At 47.5% G+C, this 16,147-nt stretch overlaps 1 long non-coding RNA gene across 1 annotated transcript; it reads left to right on the top strand.

Annotated features, from left to right (window-relative positions):
• Positions 1-1,813: 1,813 nt before the first annotated feature.
• LOC135810831 (uncharacterized) lies at positions 1,814-14,330 on the top strand. The gene is made up of 4 exons (XR_010552413.1): positions 1,814-2,098; positions 6,633-6,701; positions 12,518-12,577; positions 13,517-14,330. It is a non-coding gene; the product is annotated as an uncharacterized LOC135810831 (long non-coding RNA).
• The last annotated feature ends 1,817 nt before the right edge of the window (positions 14,331-16,147 follow it).

Below are 16,147 nucleotides of genomic sequence, written 5' to 3' on the forward strand. Positions count from 1 at the left end.
CTTCGACATCGCTAAACTTTGGATGTGGAGGTGGATGTGGCCAATCACCAATGTCTGGAGATGGCAAATCACCCACGTCCTCATCTGGCTGCACAGCATCAGCCATTGGGAACATTGCCACTTTGTTCAGTGCAATGCGTGGAGCGCTCAGTCGCCTCTTGACAATGGGCGGACGGTGTTCTGACTGTGGCACAATGTGACCAGGATGTGATGGGAACTCATGATGTGTAGTGGGTTGGTTCGAGTCTTCCACACTGCTATCTCCATGGTGGCTGCCCGTTGTCCAGTCTCTGACCGCTTGTCGGTAGATGATCAGAAGGGCGATGCCCATGATACCCACAGCAATGAACACGCCAGCCATTATACCTATGCCCAGCTGGCTGGATGTAGTGTCACTGCGATCCACTGTTGATACCGAGGCTGTGCTTGTTGTACTTGTAGCAGTGGAAGCGGTCAAGAGCCGCCGTACAGGCTTCCTCGCCTCCCAGACACTAGGCACAGCGGCACGGGAAACAACGAACGAGGGAGGCATTCTCCTTGTCCGTAACAGTGTTTCATGGAGATGATAAAATCCTTCTATTCGAACACACTCCCAGTGGTTCCAATAAAATATGCTCGCAACGAACTGTACGCTCTCATTGCCCTTGGAAGAGCCCGCGGCGAGGAGAAGTTGGAAAATAAATCGGCAAATCAGCAAACCAATACTCAATCCAAGTAACGTGCCGCCATGCATCATCTTTCTGTGAACCACAGAACACTGGGTGACGACCACGATAAAATGAACCACAACTTCATACACCGCAACAGCACGAACGTCCTGCCAAATGCTGGGGTCAAGAGTTCAGTTCAAGTCAAAGACCGACTGAACGGCCACGTATAAGACAGAACTCATTACAATGCAACCGTTGTCTTTGCAAGCTGAGGGCGAATAAAAGAAAACCACAAGGGCTGGCAAAGAACGATGGAGAGAAAGAACCCTTGCTACAAAAACATGGCAAACATGCAGATGGTTTCTGAGAAGAATGCAACTGAGTTAGATTTTTGAGGTTATTGCTTGTTCGGTTCAAAGGTCAAACATATGGGTCCAACTCTACAAGTCCGAGATTATAGACGACGCGACTATTCACACTGCTGTAGATATGTACACTAGCATGTACATAATCATTGTAGCTTGCACTGTACTGTAGATCTAGACTGTAGCTGGTAGACTTGGAGTGCACTACATGCACGGACAGTCAGTAGATCTATACTTATATCAAGAGTAGATAAACATTATCTACTCTTGCTTATATTATAAAGGCACTTTGCAGACAACACAGTAGAGTATTGGTAGATCTACACGTAACCAAGTCGTTGATCTAAGCTACTCGGAGTCGTAGGTCGTGTCTACCTACAATATAATGTGTAATGGTTCGATCTACAGCGGCTCGTGCAGGACATACTAAATCTACTTGAAGTTGTACTACATTTGTAGCAATGTTTGACTTTGAGGATACCGCAAGCAGGTGACAAGGACTTAGGTGGAGGACACACTGACGTGTTGAGAAGGAGAACAGTCAGTGTTCCTGACGCTTGTGGCTCAATGTAGCTGAACCATCGGACCTTATTCGTCAGCTTGGATCACGTGATCCATCCAGCTGCCGCGTGCGGCAAACAGCACGAATAGCGCTAACTCTGGCCTGCGAGCGTTTGCTGCGACTAGCGCGCTAGCGCTCGTGACATACACAAACGCGCTAGCCAGAACTAGAATGCTTTGACTTTGAATTATTTCAATATTTGATGGCTTTCAGCTTCAATTTTTTGAAAAGTAGCGCGCTCAGACCAGCTCGCTCACTTGTTTCCTCTTCCATTTTTTAGGGCAATTGTTTTGTTTGATAGACGAAGCTTAGGGTCTCCTTGGGTTTGCAACCCTTACCCTCCTGGAAAAAAATCATAGTTGCTAGACAGACCAGGTACTATTAGAGCCGCTAATGGACGACGAGCTATTTTCCGCTATCCGGAGCTCGTGCTCAAGCATTTGAGCCTAATGGACGAGACTCCTGGGGTAAAGGATGCAGAGAATGAGGAGAAAACACTCGTATGGGCGCACTGAGAAGCGGTAAGTTGTAGGAAAAATCGCAAGCAGTAACTAGCTTGTTATTTTTTATTGCTGCAAGTAGTAGGGGTGCCGAACATCCTCAATACCAGAGTACTAAGAGATAATTTGTTCCCAGAAACTCACAAAAGAAAGAGGTGAAGAGCGGCTGCGCGTTTTCTATTACCAAATAGAAGCCATTTCACCATCTCATTTTGCTTCCTCTATATCACACATGCCTACTTATATGCCTACTTATTTTCTATAGTATTCTGTTCGGGTAGATGATGCTCGGTCTTGCCGCTAAACCTGCGAGCCATGGTCGGGGGAGGTAGGCCCAATTCATCAGCATGCTGCTCCGGCTCCCTTCTGTATTGCCCCGTTCTTCCCCTTGGTTCTGTTTTCTCTTTACGTTCTCTGTTGGACTGTGCACTTCAGCGTAAAAAAATAAAAATAAACACATCAACAGCATCGAATATGATCAACAGCATCGAATATGGAGCCCGGGAACGGGAGCGCAACCGTACTACCGTGAAAATCGGGAGCCAACAGAAGGGTTTCATCTCTTCAGCTTTTTTATATACCGTAGGCGGCACCGGACAAAACAGCTGAATTTGAGTGTCAACTGGCAAGTAATGCGCACCATGCCAACTTTGTGTATCTGAGCATTGCAAACAAGGCGTTGAAACTGAGTTGAATTTTAGCAGGCTTGAATTTCATATCAGGGAGGTTTAGTCGCAAATAATTGAGTTAAATCCGTGTATACTTTACGTGCGTGTACCCGTGGTACTTATTGACCCGCAGACTCACATTATCTGACTGGTCAAGAACAGGGTGTGGGAGCTCACCCACACCAAATTGGCCATAGCGTAAGTCGGAAATTCAGAATGGAGCGCTTTGTGCAAGCTGTGAGAAATTTACGGAGAACAAAATAAAACTCCATTCACGGCTTCGTCTTCTCTTTCGATTCGTTTGTTATGGCACGCAGAATTTGCTTTTGAAGTCTTTCCTGTCGTTCTTCATTCGAGGCCTCACAGAGAAAGGGGCGGTAATCGGATACTTTGAAGAAAGTAGAGTAGAAAGTACTAGAAACCCTTACTCTAACTGTGGTGAATACATACCACAGACTCAGTAATGCATACTGTGCACTGCGCACATTAGATACACGTAGGTCACGCCTGGCAGGTTGGGCAGCCGTAGTGTATGCGTATGTTCTGCAGTTATTGAACTTGTGATCTTTTGTATTCCTTGATTACATGTTTTTTTTTGTAACTTGTAAGTTAGTTCAACATCAGATAAACTCAAGTCCTGTTGTGTTATGTGCTGATGTTTGCTTTTGTATGGAATCAAGCAAGAGTACGAGTGTGAGATTGCCTAATCACAGCCCGCCGCGCAAAGCGTGAAGGGCTGTGATGTAGGCTGATCGAACACGAGTAAGAGTGTTTTGATTACATTTCTGACATGCACCCACGCTTGAAACTCATATCGAACTTGTAAATACTTCGCGAAGGGCTGTGATTGGCTGATAGAACATGAACACGACTGTTTTGATTCGATTTCTGACGAGAACACGCACTTCGATCTTACTATCGCGCTTGAAAGCACGACTCTCAACCTTCTCGAGCCCGAGTCGAGTAAAAAAAACCGAGCTTGATAAATCAAAGCCCTGGTGGAGCGGGCTTTGATCATAAAATCAAAGCCCGCCTGGGCCGCGTGCTTTGATGGGAAAATCAAAGCCCGCTCCACTAAATATGGAGTTCTACTTCTTTTAGCACGCTTTGATCGCCTCATCTACAATGTAGGCCCAGCTAGGTGCAATGCGATTGGTCATCTCCGTGCCTACAGTCTTGTGATAAGTCAGAAGGGTAGAAACAAAGCAGTAGCGAACGGATTTTTGTGCTAACGAGCGAGCTATCGAGTACTCTTTTTAACTGTTTTTATAGGTCCCTCAAGCCAGTGAATGTTTTTAAAGTTTAAACAAGAATATATTTATATACTCTTAGTATGTATGAAGGAAGACTGCAGTATTAGTTTCAGTGGCGGATCCAGGACTTGGCCGAAGAGGGGGCCCAAGGTATCCGTCCTCCCCCCCCCCCCCCTTCCCAAAAAAACAACAAATACAACAACAACAAAGTCCTGAAGTTGTGAAGAGCTGTTGTATTTAGGGTCCGGCGGATTCTGCCGGCAGAAAAATTGGCAGAATTCGGTACTTTTTCTGGTAAGTTTCATGCATGTTTGGTATGTGGATAAAAAAAATGGAGGTTTGTATGGTTCTGCCAATTTCACTGCTTTTCGAGCAGAATCATGATGCCACCTTTTCGAGCAGAATCCGCCGGTCCCTAGTTTTATTCCATTCTCACGACATTTTCAAACTGCACTGGAACATTTCCACTCGACAGCGGCTGCGAGGGACCTTTGGACGGCTCTTCAACGCGAACTCTCTTATCTACCGGTCCACTGAAGAACGACCTGATGTCAGACCCTTTCCTCTTCATCGCATATCTGAAGGTAAACCCGTTGGCTACACGCGAAGTAGAGAGAGCGTAATAGTTTCTGACAAGTGAAAAAGAAAAAAGGAAGGACGAAGTCGACAGCACCGTGCACCATACATGTACTTCAGCCCAACGCGATCGCTGCACTATGCACCAGGCCCTGCATTTTTGGCATGTTTTTCACATGTTTGAAGTGCGGCCGTGTCCTCAGGTCGCAGTGCGTACAGTACTTAGTTGTACACAGCGCGCTGGCTAGTACAGGGCGTGACACCGGGACACTGTACGTAGCACGCGTGACCCACTTGACACGGCAAGTCAATTTTCGAGCGCTCATTCTACAGTCTACTGTAATCCTAGACCAAGGTCGAAATTTTCAAAGGGGGGGCCCAGGCCCCCTGGGCCCCCCCCTGGATCCGCCACTGAGTTTAACTCCTGGAATGGCAGTTGAAGCTGCAAGTAAGTGCAAGACAATAAAAAAGTACTGTTGCAGGGCAATAACTACAGGTATTGTACTGGTCGAGTCAATGCAACTTGCACTCAATAGTAGAATTGTTCAATACCGGCAGCAGGGGCGTCGGAAGGTATTTTAGTGTGGTACGGCCAGCCATCTGAAGTACAATTTACTTGTGTGGGAGGGGTGGCTGAGCCAAAAAAATTGAAAATTTATAGCCCAGATGACTGTTTTTATGAATTCACGGGGTACCTGTGGCAAAAAGTGGTACGGTCAATACCATAGCAGGGCATGCGCTAAGGATAAAATGAGGTCTGATACAATGTCCTGCCAGTTGCAAAAATGGCCGGACATGTCCGGACATGCAAATTTTCACATCAAATCACACAATGTTCAGTGTAGAATTAATACCATCGAAATGTTATCACGATGTGAAAAGAGCATTTATTGTTGTTACTGTTTTACCACTGCAAGCTTTGGCTGCTGCTGCGTCGTCAAGTTTGCACAAGGCTCGAGCGATTGGCGCATACTCTATTGGGTTTCCGCTTGACTGCTCCTTGCCAAACAATGCCATGGCACGGCGATGCATTTCAGAAGCAGCATGATCTTTGAAGGCTGACGTTTTCAAGTTCCTTGAGCCAACGACGAAGGAGTCAGAAAAATTCTTGCTGCTGCGAATTTTATCAACTAAACGGGAACACATCTTACACTTCAAATTTTCGACAACGCTACGATCTGAGGGACTGCGCTCATAGCTCAGCCAAACAGAAGTTGAAAGCTCCCTATCATACTTGGCGACCCACTTGTCACAAGTGGTCGTCTTGACTCCTCTGGGCTTCTTTCCAAGAGGAGCACCCCCATCAGCGGTGCTTGGCTTACTCTTGCCAGACGACATCACTAATGACTAGTACTATGAGACAAAGGATTGACGTGCCTTTCTTTTTTGTACTTTGCAAAAAAGTGCGCGGACACTTTGTCCGGGTGTGTACAAAATATCCGGAAACTGACCGTAAACGGTCGGACATTTTCCCATGTCCAACCGTTATTTCGCGCCCTGCCATAGTGACTGTACCGTGTCAGACGCCCCTGACCCGCAGTGTCTGTAGTCTGCGCTTGTGCACTTTCCAGACATGCAACGATCACGTATATTCGCATACCCCTAACGATCTAGGCAATATGGGTTGCATAGCTTCAGGAATAAAGCTATTTTCACATGATTTTGCCGGGAAAGTTATGAGAATGGAAGTTCTCATGACAACGCTTAGATACAAGCTCCTATCTATTGTTGGTGGAGTCACTTTATCGGACAGGATGTGACCGGACCAGGTGTGTTCTCTAGGATAGCGAGGCCCGGCATCATCGTGATAGAGTCCAATATCTGCTTTGCTGATATGCGCAGAGAGCTCATTGGACAATTCATGTAGAAATTACAAGTATGCACCGACCAATTCTCAGGTCTCCGCACAATCGTAACATCCCAGGGTGACATCGCAGTTTGAGTCTTTGTTTCATTTCACTCATGGGTGTTCAGTTGCGGTTTTCTCACTTTCGCTCATCAGAAGTTGTATGTATTGTTGCCTGCTTCCACTTGCTTGGGCTGCGTGTCTATGCACAGGTGCGTGTGGACACAGGTGTCAAAGATGGTGCCACCATCAGCACGTTCTACAACCCGATAATCTCAAAGGTGTGTGCATTATGAAGTGACCTTATTGCTGTCCAATGCCCTTCTCTATTCACGTGTTCACCTGTTTATTTGTAGTCGACATTCGGTTGCTTATGTCGTCAACTTGATGCGACGTTTCTATGTCTAGCTTATGGGACGAACTATTCTCCTCAAAGCGACCGCGCCACACAACAAAATGCCAATTTGTTTGTTTTATAGACAGTATAATTTAGTTCCTTCTCTGATCTCGAGGAGACGACGAGACAACTGACACCGAGACCAGACAAGACAAGGGAATATATTGTGAAGACGTGAGGAAGAGTGCGGTGGTGGACGCGAAATTGGTGCCTGTGCGTAATAAAGCCAGTCCCGAACGGGAAGGGAGACAAAGACGGCAGACGATCAAATACGACGGAGACAAGACCAAATACGACAAAGACAAGACGGCAACCAGACGAGTACAATGTAGACAGGACAAGAAAATGCGCATACAACGGGGACAAGACGAGAAAGAGTGCATACGGAGGGGACAGAAGACGGTGCAGCCTCATGTACAAAGCATTCAAAGACAACGCAGCAGCGTGCACCACCTTTTCAGCAGCATGTACAACAAAGAGACACAAACGCAACAGCAGATACGACAAAGAGACACAAATGCAGCAGCATGTACGACAAAGAGCTACATGTGCAGCCGCATGTACAACAGTCATGTAGTAGCTGGCCCCGGAGGCAATCACTCACAAAACGCTCACTCAGTTAGTTTACCAATTGTAAATAGGAAACACTCACAAGTCACATACACACTGCAAAGAAAGTAAAAGAAGACAAGAAAAGAAAGAGAAAGCAGGGGAACATAAACTCCACAACAGGCAGCCATGTTTACCTGGCAGCGAGGGCGACGTAACTGTGGGCCGGTGGTCAAAATAATACCATGCAGCGTACAAGCCTGGGCCATAAGGACCCGCGAGGCATTGTATGCATATACTAGCCTGGGCCATGGCAACCTGTGACGTGTAGCCTATGTCTCGTACTTGTGTATGCCATGGCAGCCCGTGAGGAATAATTCAGGGAAAGAGGGGGCAGTTACAGGGAATGTCAGGGAATGTTACAGGGACAGCCCCCCCCCCCTCCCCTGATAGCACGCCACCTTACTCATCTTTCGATTTTTGTGGGTTTTTTTCAGTTCACACAACAAAAATGCGGCTACAAATCAATCGTTCCTGGTGCTCACTGCCCCCATACGATGGATTTTGTGTAACCAGGCAGTAAGGCAACATGGAGAAATGGGTTGACCCACCCCCACTGAAAGTTTCCTGGCTAGAACCCTGCCTATACTGTACATGCTCTCACTCACAGTCGGGCGTATACACATACACTCACACCAGTGGACTCGGATGGAGAGCCAAGGATAAATTTATAGAAAGAAAAAGGACCAGCGGTGCCATTGCTGGTGTTGCCGTCCTGACGTAGTGCTTCCGACAGAGAATGCACTTGCTCCTGTGCTCTTTGACTGCTGCATTGCCTTTGACTACCCAGTATTCACCAGCGAGCAGTGATAGGGGGTGGTTCGTACCGACGCATGATTGGCGTTTGCGTCGGCTGCTGCGATGATTAGCCTTGTTGTTCTGTGACTTCTCGGTAAAATTACTGGTGTCCGAATGCCGGTTGGTAGATGGTGTGCAGTGCGAAGTCTCCCATTGACCTTTAGAACACCAGCGCCACTAGTTGCGTCTAGTACTGGTTGAAGCTTTTGTAGCGGTGAGGATGCTGAGAGGCCCTTGCCTCCTGTGACATCTGCAAACGTTCTGCCATTAACCTCTCGCTGAGCCAAGCTGATCCATACACACTTAGCACTCCATAGCTCGGACACTGTCAACTCTGGCATGGAGACGTTTCTCCCAGTTGGTAAAGTTATGGACTTGGTCGCAATCTCAGGACTGGCGGCTTGCGTGTTGCGTCGCCTAGCATTGTTGACGAATCGTCGGCACCATGTGGTTATCCGTACGAGGTGATCCCAGAAGGAGAAATGGTCTGGATGAAGACGGCTTGTGGGCAGCTCTTGCGTAGTGGCCACCATTGTGATCTCTCGTTTCAATTGACCTGGAAGCTCTGCTGGTAGCACAATGTACTTACTGGGCCATGTGGAGGTGGGCTTGGACAAGAAGGCTGGACCTGTCCACCATGTTGCATCACCGGCCATCTGTGTCGCACCAACACCTCGACTTGGCATATCAGCAGGGTTGACTGTGGTGCTGACGTGACACCATTGACTTACATTACTGAACTCTTGGATCTCCGAGATGCGGTTTCCGACTTCGATCTTGAATTTCCTGCTGGGCGATCTTACCCAGTACAACACATTCATCGAGTCAGTGTAGAAGTACTGCCGTGATACAGGAACATCAAGTGCCTCACCCACTGAGCAGCTCAACCGAGTGCCTAGCACTGCACCTTGCAGTTCCAGCATGGGGTGGTCTTGCGCTTGATAGGTGTTGGTCTTGCCTTGGCGAGCGCTAATGTCACCTTTGCAGTCCCGTCATCACGCTCTTGTCGGGCGTACGTCACGGCGGCGTAAGCTGATGCAGACGCGTCTGTGAAAGTGTGGAGTGCAGAGGCTGATCTGAACTGATCTCGGTGAAGCATCGGCTTGCCTTCACATCTCTCAGACTTGGGAACTCTGAGATCCATTGCTTCCACTCTGATGCTTGACCACTGTCCAGAGGATTATCCCAGTCTGTTCCACGGATGCAGGTGGTTTGGAAGAGAACGCGACTGCGGATGGTGAATGGACACAGCTGTCCTCTGGGATCAAACGGTCGGCACATATGACTGAGCACTCCTCGCCGTGTGAACTGGACGTTGCTCAGTTCTGGATAGATGAATGTGAACTGGTCATCATCTGGCTCCCAGGCGACTCCAAGAGCCTTGTGAGGAAGAGGTGGCAGTTCACTGCTGGCTTTGGTCATCATCTTGTTGCTGGCTCGATCTTCCGGTGGGATGGAATCCAACACCGCTTCCGTATTGCTCATCCACTTCCGCAAGTGAAAACCACCACGCTGTGAAACTTGTTGAAGATCACGCCGAGTGACGATTGCAGATTGTACTGACGGTAGCGACATCAGCAAGTCGTCCACGTAGAAGTTGTCATCAATGGCCTTTGCTACCTCAGCGCCAGCCTCGCCACTGAATTTCTCTGCCGTTGCTTTCAGTGCTCTTCCTGCGAGGTAAGGTGATGCACGCATGCCGAATACAACCCGGCAGAACTCAAAGAACACCACTGGGTCCTGTGGTGACTCACTCCACATGAACCGATGGTACTTGCAATCCGTCTCGCACAGCTCGACTTGTAAGAACATCTCAGAGATATGTGCGGCGAGTGCGATCGGCTGATGACAGAAGCGGAATAAAACTTTCACGAAGTCACTCTCTGTGTTGCCACACCTGCCGACATGTCAGTAGCCTGCTGATTTTGGAGGCATATCCCGACCCGCCGACAATTGACCTTTTCCGAGGGCCTGCCGACAGACATGAAAATGTCCCATTTTGTCGTTGTGCTTCGTTTAGAACTAAATTAGAAGTCATGATCCAGATTTTTGCTTTTACTGGTCATCATGTTTGTTTCCATTGCTCTCTCATCTCCTAATAAAGTGCTACTTGAAGTGAAATCATTATTCTGTCTCGGGAAAAACCTGAAAACTCAACCTGAGTTTCACGCAGAACCGTGATTTTTAACAGTGCGCTTTGTGTGCATGTGTATACTGGGGTTATTATTATGGGGGGTCTGGAGCAAAGCCCCCAGATGATGCATTTTATTTTTTCACCCTACTGATATTTGACCAAAATGATGTGGCAACACTGCACTCTGCAACTTCGGACCGGTGTGCATGAGATTGTTGATGCACTCTCCGTGCACCTTGACTGAGCCATCAAACACCACGCGAACTTTTGTTGTGGCCTGTCTTCTCTGATTACTGGGAAATGAGGCAGAATCCACTGGTCGACACCAGCAGCCTGAACTGCGGACGTTGATACTGTGTGAATGTAGCCCTTCTTCAGGTAGGTCTGAAGCACTTCTGAGTAGCGCAGCTGTACAGGAGGATTTTTCTGGAACAGACGGTGTAGCGAGCAGAGTCGCTTCCTGGCGTACTGTTCCGATCTCTGCTGAATGTTTGGCTTGCTACCTTCGCCTCACCATGGGATGCCGACAACGAACCGTGTGCCGTTGTGGTGGAGACTTTGCACGGTCATTGCGTCAGCCTCACGCTCATCTGGAGTCAGGTAGGATGATGTGCTCCTGGCCTGCATGCCAACGCTCTCGAGGTCCCAGAACTTGTTGACGGTGTTTATCAGTGTACTGTCACTCACAGCCAGTAGTGATTGTTCCGCCATCTCTGATGCGCTGTCAGTCGGACCTTCGCCGAACAGTACCCAGCCCAACTGTGTCTTCCTGGCAATTGGACCTCCCTCACTGCGGAATCGCTCGGCAAGTGAAATGTGCAGTTGTTCCGGATTAAGACCAATCAATAGATCCACTCTGGACTCGTTGCTTGCAGGTACGACGTCACTGAGATGCGGCCAGCGTTTCAGTTCCTCTGTCCAGTCGAAGGCTGGGACGGGACGCATGATGCGCGGAAGCGTTCACACTCTGACGGTCGTTGATGACTGACCATCAGCGTGGCATAGTTCAGCTGATGTATAATGCTCCAGACGGAGCTTCTCACCCCCAGAACAGCGGTATCCAGCGGGACGTTGGCTTTTGTTGTCTGTAGCCCGAGCTGGCTGACAATCTCTCCTCGAACTTTGGCTTCGTGGCCATTATCTGTCACCGCCACTGGATCAAAACAGCGTATCTATCCTGGCGTGATCGCCTACACTTGATCCAACCGACTAGGCTCACACAACTCAGTTTGGTGGTATTTACATTGCAGGAAAATATACGATACAGGTTAAAACAAGAGAGAAAGAAAACTACCCGTCCATCACGGAAGGAACAACAAGTACTAGTACCCAGAAAAGGAAAATATCGAAGAAACAACCAGCGAAAGCCGAAACGCTCTCATCAGCAGAACGTGCACGTACACGTGCGCCTACAAAGCACCCACAGCAGCGCAAACGAAGCCAAAAAAGTACTACACTAATCTACATGCATCAATTAAGGAATCCAAAAAGCAACCGAAAAAGTAGCCAGATCTGCAGAAGGATACGCGACTGAGTCGAGTCCGCGTAGCCTCATGACGTCAACCAACCAAAAGCACAGAAAATCTGTGCCAAATAAACAATAAATAAACTGAACGCAAATTCAAACAACAAACTCGTAAGCTAACGATAAACTAGTTACACTGAGACAATTTGACGGGCACAAATTACAACAAAATCTCATGCAATAAGTCCTTTCACTTTGACTACTGCTCGTTGTGTGACAACTACCATCATCAGTGTGCGCATTGCGCCTAGTTTGGTGCATGGCTGGTGGAATCCGACATAGCGGCTGATGCATTGAGCACGTCAGGTAACACCTAACGCATTGAAAATGACACAACTATGACTTGGTTCGATTGCAACAAACCTAATGGTAGTGGTACCGAAACATTCGGGTAACCGGAGTAAGTGCCAATTGATGTTTTTGGCTCCAGTCAGTCAAGTGATTCAATTGCAATAAAATTATATACGTACGGTGGAACTCACTTAGTACGTACCCGGGTACGACATACACCTGCATAGTACGGTCCTCTTTTGTCGCACGGATTTTCCCCCCATAAGCGCATACTCAGATGTGTACGGATAAGACTGCTTCCTTCTGTTCATGTGATTCATTGTCGCTGTGTTACTGTATGCAGATCTCACTCAGCTCTGCTCTCCGAGCATTCTGCTTCCAACACGCCGTGACTTCCCGAAAGGTATGTATGGTGGCTAATAATGCGAGAGTCTTTACAGATTCCAGTGCTCTCATGCCTTTTGCAAGTTCCTTTTGTAAGTCAAATGGAACATGTTGTGGTCAATACTTCACGAGTAGTGGTGCGAGAATATTCGGGTGTCAAATTGTTCGGAATTGATGTATGATAACGGAGAATATACCAACATGTGAATCACTTGGAGATATGGTTTGCCAGGTTCTGATCACACTCACTAGGCTAGACCCTCTCGAATATTGTACAACAGTTCTGGCCCAGGAGTAGTAAAGGGCACCGGGCAAGCTATGTCGGGACCTGCTGTAAAGTCCGCCACACACGAGCTGTACGTCTTATCGGATGGGATATACCCCTGATATTGCTGATAACGAATGGCCCAGTTTCATTGTACTGCTGTCCGCGATATTACAGTCGTCCCTCTCTAATCCGGCACTTTATAATCCAGCACCCTCGATAAACCAGCACAATTTTCAGTAGCCAAATGTCCTCTTCATGCCCATTGCAGCAGTAGATCATATTTGTTAATCCAGCACCCTCCCTAATCCAGCAGATTTCCGTGGCACAAATGGTGCCGGATTATAGAGGGACCACTGTATATCCTTAGTGGCATTGTTAACTTTTCATTGCTTGTGGGGACGCATGGATCATACGGCCATCCAACACCTGCCAATCGGAACCCACCAACAACGCTGTCAGTTGGGTTGGACCACAATCGGTTGGTTTTTGAGTCCAAGATGCCGCCTAGGTAGCACACAGCATTGCTAATCTGATTTGAAATTAGCTGCGCAAATCCTGGCATACTGCCCGTAAATGCATCTAACTCCCAGGGTGCTTATGAGTTTTTAGGTCTATGTGGTACTTGTGTTGCATTGGCAGTCACTGTTCCGTTCTGTATTTTCTGGTGTATGTGTCGTTGAATCTCCACAGAAAATGTGCTCACCATTAGAAGGAGGTGAAAGATGCACCTGCAGGAGAATACATGCTGAAGAGAAGGCAGAAACATGCCCGGATCCACCAGAACTAGTGCTGGCAAGTCAACAGAGGCGAGTACTGATAATGTTCCAGATTGTGGTAGGATCACATAAGCAAAATTGACACTGGGAGGCACGACGGTGGGTCAGCTCATGGCCAGCGTCAATTCCAGTGGATATCACGTGCATCCAGTTCTAGTACTATAGTATGACTGCTACAAAGTAGTGCGGCCCAAATAGAACTCGGGTCAGGTGCCGAAGAACTGGAGGGGGGGGACATGTGTCGATGAATGGTAATCCCGGAAATCATGCTGGTGTATCGAGTGCATTGGCCAATGAAGTGCTGGATTGATGGTGGACGACTGTACTGCAATCTTAGCTGGTCCCACTATCGCAGAGACAGCACTTCCTGGTGCAACCACCCTATCCTGCAATCTATATAATAATTATTGTAAGAGATTTGTGTGAACGATTTTAGCATGATGCAAGTCAGCTTATTGTGCTGGGGGGCTGGCTACATGTCACTATAGCTTTTTATAGACTCAATCACCGCATTACGCTGCCTTGCGTTGACTTGATTGAGCACTCTTTTTGGTTAGTGTCAAAGGTATATGTAATATGTATCTGCCTTCGTGCAAAGCTCTCTTTGTACGTGTCTTGCAGATAGCTCGCTGACTTTGATGCTTTGAGCCATTTTCAAATTGCTTTTTTTGTTCATTTCATATAGACCGTATTGCCATATGTTTAATAACCTCCCGCTCTGAGCTCCACTGATGAGACCTAAAAAGTTTGAAACAGCTGTCCGGAGATTGAGCGTCAGTATTATGGATTTATAATACACGATCTGGGGACAGCACTAGTACTGTCTAGCTGTTTCGTCCTTTGTGGACTCATCAGCGAATCACGGAGAAATAACTCTCAACTAAGGATGAACCTAGCAGCCATGAAAATAGATAAATAATGCCTCCAAGCCAGAATTCAAGGCTACATGTGTAGGCCCGAATGTGCCTCGCCCGAGTGCTCAAACTGATAAGTCATTGAGATACGCATAGAACATCTGGCAAAGGAACTACTAAAGCCCCCACGAGCACGATATTCTACTTCAACAAGGAAGAATTTTGAAAGCATGCACAGCCCTACATGTATAATGTTGGTATAGGTAAGCCTTGTTTGATAAATTAACATGTTGATCGGTTGACAGCATGTTACAAGGCGGGGGACGCACTGTGTTAAAAAACAGTGCTCCTGATACACTAGTGTGTCCTTGGCTTTGTCACATGCTGTCAACCGATCAACACATACAACGTTGCATGCAAAACGGCTGCAGCCTCAAAGTACGGAGTGCTATTTTGGAAAATTCTAGATAAACAGCCTGCACTTATACAGGTGTTCTATCAACTAGTGCCATTGTGCCATTGTGACAACGGTAGCTGAATGATACATGTACATAAACCCGGGGTCATCATTGCAAGAACCTCTGGGTCTAAGCCCGAAGTAAAATTCAACTACATGACTGTATACACCATCATGTATACGCCATCTTCGTAGTAACTGAGTCTACCCCTCACCCACTACTGCCAATGTGACCACAAGTGCGCACAAACAGAGGACCTTAGAGGACCTACTAACTACAGTGCTGGCCAAAGAAATCCAACCTTATGAATAAAATTGCACCGGGCGCTACGCAGCCCTAGTAGTATACATACTGGACCGGTCTGTGCTCTCGAACGCGGCGCTACTTTATTAACGAGGTTGGATTTCTCTGGCCAGCACTGTACAAAACGCACACATGCACACACAACACTGCTAGGCTTTCCACCACACTAGGTTTCGAAACCGAAGAGGGGCAAAATTCAGGGCCAGACTAGAAAATCTGGGGAGACATGATGGTTTTTTTAAGCAAAACACAGTCAACACTCTGTAGCCTCAGGCAGGTTTTCATGAGTGCACAAAATTAAAAAAGTGCTGATGCACCACGAATACTGTCGGGCAACACAGTACGTGGGACCCAGGAATGTACGTGTACACCTCTAGGAACACCACAGCCAATAACGTTTTAGAAAGAAGCGCAGTGTCAATTGACTCAAGTCTCTGCTTCTCGCTCCACATACACCGGCATAACGACATGGACCCAGACAACAGAGGCAGGAGCACACAGAGTGAGGGTAGTAGGCCGCAGCCAGATGTGAACCGGAATGCAGAAGAAAACTAGGAGCAACAACAGGGGGACAGACCCCAGGAGGAAGGAATTAGTACATTCATTCGTCTAACATAAATAAGCCAGGACAAGCACCACTTGGGACCGTCAGATTAATTTCTCTGGACCGAGCCAGCCGGGAAAAAACCCTCGCGCCGACGGACGCACGAATGAGGAAAAAAACCGGGTGTATAACCCCAAGTGGCAACATGGCAGCATAAAAACAGGTACAACATATCTACAGCCAAGAAAGAAATGGAAGAAGATGAAAGTCAAGGAACTAAGCCTAAGGCCAGATTGCTGAAAGGTTTTGTATAACTGACGAGCCCGACCCCTTGGAAACAACAGTCGTGGATGCGTGGCTCTACTGTAATAAATGTAGAGGTACAC

The sequence above is a fragment of the Sycon ciliatum genome, chromosome 2, assembly GCF_964019385.1.
Source record: "Sycon ciliatum chromosome 2, ocSycCili1.1, whole genome shotgun sequence".
NCBI classification, from domain to species: domain Eukaryota; kingdom Metazoa; phylum Porifera; class Calcarea; order Leucosolenida; family Sycettidae; genus Sycon; species Sycon ciliatum.